The 6,791-nt window shown below is 38.5% G+C and overlaps 1 non-coding gene across 1 annotated transcript; it reads right to left on the bottom strand.

Moving 5' to 3' along the window:
- Positions 1 to 6,361: 6,361 nt before the first annotated feature.
- On the bottom strand, positions 6,362 to 6,467 carry LOC136216172 (small nucleolar RNA R71). The gene has a single exon (XR_010683162.1). It is a non-coding gene; the product is annotated as a small nucleolar RNA R71 (small nucleolar RNA).
- Positions 6,468 to 6,791: the final 324 nt, after the last annotated feature.

Here is a 6,791-nt window from a genome sequence, read left to right as displayed (position 1 = left end):
GTAAACTTTGTTCATTGTTTTTACTTGTTTTTAATTAAAGTATTGTTTTCATTATTTTTACTATTTGACTATCATAGTATATGTATCTTTTATATACCTCATTTTTAATCTATAGTTGTAAATACCATTTTTACCCAAAATGTATCTATTTCAAAGGTGTTTGGCTGGGTGAATTTTTGGGATTTAATTTGTTAATTGTTGTAATTATGTTCAAGTAAAGGTTGATTGAGGGAAAAAAGGGAAAATAAATCACAAAAAGAAATTTCAATTTGGTTATTTAAACTAAGAGTTTTTAGAGGTTCCTAATGTAAATAAAAGTTTTTGGTTCGTCATCCTTTTTAAACGACTTCCTAAAATATCACGTTTTGAAACCTTAATCCGTTCCAACGACGGATTAAGCGAACCTTGTAATTAAAACTGTTTTCTTGTAAATAATAGAGTTTTGAATCGTTTTCCCATCTAAACGGCTTTGTACAAAAATAAATGGACTTGTATGCTTAATCAAGTTTTCGGTTAAAGCTTCTTATTTCACGTTTTCAAACACTCGAATCGTTCCAACGGCGATTCGAGTGAAAAACATGTAAATTAACGGGGTTTTGAAACGTATCTAAATCATTGAGATTAGTTTAGATTGAATGTATAGCTTAGAGCATAATTCGCGTTGTAAATAAACCAATTCTTCCTTTTATCTCCCTCTTTCTTCTATATATCCTAATTCATGTAAATGGGTGGTTCTTTACTAAAGTAGCTTTCAATAATATGCTCAAAACAGTTTTCAAAACGAGAAAGAAAAGGTTTCAAATGAATTTTAAACTTAAAGAAATATGCGATTAGTCCGTTAGTGCCTAACATGCTAAGTAGGAGGCCGGTGGTTCAGAACCGGGCGATGTCGGGGTGCCTAGTAGCCTTTCTCCAGAAAGGAGCTAGCCTTCTCGGCTCGTACCCAAATTTCCTGAACCCTCACCGGTCTCCCACAAGGGATCGGTGTTCATTTCCCATTCGTGGGTGGCGACTCTTCCATACTCCGAGCTCCTGCCCTGCCGAGCAGCTTGATTCCGTGATTGGTTGCTTTTGGCGCCAATCACAGCATCTGTCGTCAACGGTGTCCACCCCCCGGGTCTTCTGGGCGAGGCCGCGGCACCTACAAGTGGCGACTCCACTGGGGAAGCGAGAAATTTGATTCCGGAATGCGTGTATTAAGCCCATAACGGGGACGGATCGTATTATTTATTTTCGTATGCATTCATAAGCATTATTGCAAACCATTCGTCGCTCGAAAGAGGCTAGTGTAAGTTCCCCCTTGCAGTAAGGCGCCAAAGGGTCCCCATCCATTCGTTAGGGGCGAATTTGTGCGGTCCTGTGAGGTCCCGCGATCAGCCGTGTCAGCATATAGTAGCCTTCGAAGTTGCCATAGGATTACCCGTTACTATTTTTGGTGTGATGAATGAATCGATTCGTGTTTTCAAATTGCCATGATATGTGTCTAATCCTAAAATACGTAAAGAAAATGAGACGAGACGTTAATATATACTCTTAAATCGATATACAAACTACCCCAAAACATCGAAACGATTTGAACTAAAGACGACTTAATCGCCTCGTATTAATGAACTTGTGCGACCCGTTTGGTCCCTTTCCGTGTCCCGAAGAAGGCACATGTTCAGGAGATACGTTGTGACGTAAGCACGTATTAGTACAAATCGGTTTGGTATTAAGGATAGTTATATCTCGATTCAAAAGACTATATTAACGATAGTCGTTATTCACATTCTTTAAATACGTTGGGATAAAACGAAATTATGACAAAACAATAATGAAGAACATTTCTGTTTTGAACGACCCTGTTGTAACGAAAAGAGTTTCGTAAACGTGGCCCGCCCCTTCTGAATAAAAAACGAGCTCTTACGTTACACCTTGCATTGTTCTAAGGAGAAATGGACGTATCAGCAAAGGTGACTAAAAAATAAAAGAAAATAAAAACGACCAAAATCATTCCGTATCTACGATATATGTCAATCCCGAGAGTAGTTAAAGAAAATGAACCAATATTGTTAAATACGTGCCTCGAACTGGCATACACGCCGTTTAAAATCACGAAGCCGAATTAAGCTAAGAAACCACATAATTGCACCATATGGACGAGACTGTGGGTTTGACTAATGGCTTGATCATTTCGACCGTTACCAAAACTACAAGAAATATGGCCCGACCTGTGTGTTTGCTTAGTTCGTGCCTAAATGAAAAGAACGGTAATATCCCTACTTCGAATAAGCATGCGATTAAACGAAACGTTGATTTTCTATAACCACGCTAGGATGTTATATCCCGTAAATTGGAAGAAATAAAGAATTGTTACTAACCGAAAGATTATCGTGCGCTCGAATAAGACTCACCGTCTTTTCACGTAGCTAAAACGAGCAAGTGGATTTTGACGCTAGAAACAAACCCGTTACGCGATGAGTCCGTTCCTTAAAATAAAATCCAAAAGTGATACTGTCACTAAATAAACACGTGGTTACGTCTCTCGATAGATCCAAAAGATCCCGTTGTAATCCAAAAATCAAGACACGAACCCACACGAATAAAAGGGAACGAGTCATTGTCAATAACGGACGATTGAACCGAAAGAATAACTCGTACCGCGTCTAAATTCGAGACACGCTCAAAGGGAGTCAAAACCCGAACTAATGCGTCTCGCGAAATAACAAAAGACAAGTTATTCAAAAGGACAATCTAAGATTTGGTCGATATCTTAGTCACTAAGCACTGATGCGCTAAAACGAATTGTATTGTGTGATGAATGATTTATTTTTCCGCAATAATCGACGGCATCACGCGTCCCCTGAATTGCAATGTGAGCCCCAAACCAAAATCCTAGGAAAGAGACTTGGACCATCGAGTGTGTGGAGGAATAAGGGTGGAAGAGAGATGTTGTGATACGTGTAATTAGACTAAAGTTTGTTCTTCTTATCTTATATATCCGTAAATAATTAACGCACACGCCATGACTCATGCATATAAAATCATGCATACATACTAATAGGTATCACTCGTGCAGACGTCATCATTAAGAGGTCGTGGTTCCATGAGAGTACTTGGCTAGTCAGACAGTTCGACCAGTTACAGATTGTCAATTTCGAATCGAGAGTAGTGGCTTCTGAATCATCTTTGTTCAAGTTAGCTCGGTATTCCGTCAGTATGTCTACGCCAGATGAGAGAATCGCAGGGTTAGAAAGAGTCGTAAACGACATCAGCGATCAGTTGACTACAATTTTAGTCCAGCTAACTGGGCTGGCACTGAAAGATGGCAAGAGTGGTAGTAAACGTGTCAAGAATGGTGCGAACAATGGTCCCCATTTCGGGAACGAGGATGACTATTAGGATTACGTGACAAGTCGTTTGGGAAAGAGAAAGCGAAAGGAAAAGAAGACAGCTGATCCATCATCAGCGAACCCTTCCACTAGGCGCAATCCATTGCCTAACCATAGGGTAAGCATGATCGGATCTGGACTGGAAGGAAGCTTGATAGTAGAACCCTCCGGGAATGACGAAGAGGAATTATTGGATTCCGATGAAAAGATCAAGGTGGGAAGTGGGTTGTATGCATCCGTCTTAGGAGAAGGACTAACAGAGGAGGTGATAAATGACAAAGGAAAATCTGAAGAAGTGTCATCTCAGTGGGTCAAGCCCGTGTTAAGTTTGTTCAGTGGGATAGAAGATCCCGAAGCCCATTTGTTCGGATATGTGTGCGCTATGTTTAGACAGCCATATGAGGTGGAAGATATCGCTCCGTGGTTCTATCTATCGCTAGTGGGCGAACCTTTGAGGTGGTTTCAGTTGCTACCTGAATCGACTAAGCATGATTGGTCACTGATGTCGAGCTTGTTTTTGATGAAGTATAGAAAAGCCAAAGCACAGGTGGTGAAACATAGCGCGATGCAAATCGGGCCTATCAAACGCCCGTTGCCAACTGTCAGCAAGTATAATGAAGGCAAGGACCCCATGGAGCACCTTCATTTTTATCTGTCCGCTATGGGTCCCCTAGGCTTCAAAGAGGAGGAGATTACGAGCTTGTTTTACAACTCGTTGGTAGGAGAATCACTGGTGTGGTATATTGTTAAGCCCAAAATATACCTAAAATATCATATATAAATACGTTAAATTTACATTGAAATCGTGCTAATTATATTCATTTAGAGTACTTTTACGTCTTTATATACTTCTTTGATGCAAGGTACTTAATTATTTGGTTAAATCCAAATAGGAGCTACAACGGAGCTAAAACGAGGGAAAAACCTAAGTTACGTGCAAAAAATAAGTATTAATCAGAAGACCGACTCAAGGAGACAAGAAGCAGCCGAGAGACGGGGAAGAATACCCCTGTCGCGACTGAGATTTTCAAAATCTCAGTCGCGACACGCTGATGCCAGTCACCGGAAATTCGAAGTTTTCAGCCTTCCTCCGTGCCCCCTGTCGCGACTGAGATTTTCAGAATCTCAGTTGAGACAGCGAAGAATTCTGCACAGCTTTCACATGTTTAAATCCAAAAAACGCGTCTGTTCATTTGGATAAAAGCGACCCTTCACCAGCGGACACGACCCTTCAATTACAACCTTTCACTAACTATAAATAAGTGATTCATTTCAGAAATCAGAGTTGGAAAAAAAAGGTTAGAGAAATTAGAGAGTTGTTATTATGTTGAAGAAACTCTGATTCAGAAAGAGTTAGAAAGTTAGATTTCATTTCTATACAAACAAAATTGATGTACACAAGTTGTTACTAGATTAGTTATAAACACAGTAGTATTAGTTTAGTTTCAAAGGTTGATCAGAGACAAGTTTTCATTCTGGTAGTGGACCTAGCGGTCTCTATTCCGAAGATTCAGCGAGAAGAACTAACGGCTGAAGCGCAAAAGGGTCTGACAAACCTACGGAGTTTGAGGGAAAGATTGACAACCCGGATCTCAAAGATTTCGTCAAAATGCTATCCATGTTTCTTCCTCTCTGTTAACTTGTGAAGATTAACAATTCACTAATAATACATTTATTTTATTCAATATATTCTTCCTGTTGTTATTTTGATATTGTTCTGACAAAATGATTTTCAAAATGATAAATTGGTGTTTTTATTAAAACGTTTTATACAATCATATTTACAAAGAAACTTTGTTGAACACTTGAAAGAATTGGTTTTTACGGATGATATGATCGTGATCGCGGCTTATCAGATATAAAATACTGATTTGATTAAGGTAGAAATCTGCTCTGATCCAGAGAGATTTCTACGGTTCAAAGCCATTTACTTGCATAAATTCTTGTATTATTCCATGTTCATAATCTTACCAAAGTTATAGTTGTTTTCTTTGCTTAATGAAAATAAGTTTTATACCTTTGATTTATTCCAAATACGAAAGCGTCTGTCTTGTAATCAAAATCTCAAGACAGAATTGTTCTCTAAGTTCAATATAATATTCTCATCTAATCCTAACTAATCCGAACCAATACAATTAATTAAACGATTTTCTTTAAGTTAAACCTAAAGACGTGAATAAAACTGAATTAAAATAAGTTTTAGTTAAAAAGCGTTCCCTGTGGGTTCAATATCTTTTATTACTACAAGCGTATACCGTGCACTTACGGAAATCGCTCAACAAGTTTTTGGCGCCGTTGCCGGGGAACGCCAAAATTTTTAACAAAAATTTAGATTTTTCGTGTTTTATTTCGAATCTAGGTTTACATATACTTATTTTAATTTTTGTAATTTATAAATTTTAATTTACTAACATATTTATTTTTCAAATTTTGTTTTGAAGGTAGTTTCGGTTCGTGCATTATTTCAGGTTCATACGCAGTTCTCGAAGTTCAGGCATTGTACCAAACCCATTAGACCCAGAAATTGAAAAAACCATTAGAAAGAACAAGAAAAATAAGAAAAACAAAAAGAAAAACAAAACTCCATCAAAGACAAACACCGAGCCAGATATTATGGCAGACCCACTAACACTTATGGATTACGCTAGGCCAGGTGTGGCCGGTGTAACCAATAGTATCGTTAGACCCAGAATCACCGCAAACCAATTTGAAATTAAGCCAGCTTTGCTTAATATGTTGCAAAATAATGTAACATTTTACGGGTTACCTAACGAAAATCCTAACACCCATTTGACAAATTGCCTTGAAATTTGTGACACTTTTAAAATCCCAGATGTGACTGCCGAAGCAATCAAACTTCGCCTTTTTCCTTTCACTTTGAAGGATAGGCCAAAGAGTGGTTAACTTCGATGCCAGACGCAACGTTTGCAACTTGGGAACAATTAGCCCAAGCTTTTTTATCAAAATATTTTCCTTTAGCAAAAACCGCAAGAGTCATAAAAGAGTTAACATCTTTTTCTCAAAATGATAATAAAACTCTTTATGAGACTTGGGAACGTTTTAAAGAACTTCAAGTTTATGCCCACACCACCAATTGCCCGCTGAACTTCTAATGCAAACATTTTATAATGGACTAAATCCTACAACTAGAGGCTCATTAGATGCTATGTCGGGAGGGATATTTATGAAGAAAACATCAGCCCAAACAAGAGAACTTTTGGAGGAAATGGCAATCAACAGCAGTATGTGGCCCGCGGAACGTGGACATATACCGGTGGCAAAACCATCAACCTCAACCACATCATCGGTTAAAGGTATAGTGAACCTTGATCCAGTCGCGATGTTACAAGCCCAATTTTCTGCTTTATCGCACAAAATTGATAGGTTTATGGCACTGTGCGATACCAATGGTAATCCAAT

The sequence above is a fragment of the Euphorbia lathyris genome, chromosome 1 (assembly GCF_963576675.1).
Source record: "Euphorbia lathyris chromosome 1, ddEupLath1.1, whole genome shotgun sequence".
In the NCBI taxonomy this organism is placed as follows: domain Eukaryota; kingdom Viridiplantae; phylum Streptophyta; class Magnoliopsida; order Malpighiales; family Euphorbiaceae; genus Euphorbia; species Euphorbia lathyris.
The sequence above is the reverse complement of the archived record's forward strand: the minus strand, read 5'-3'. Positions and strand labels throughout refer to the sequence as shown.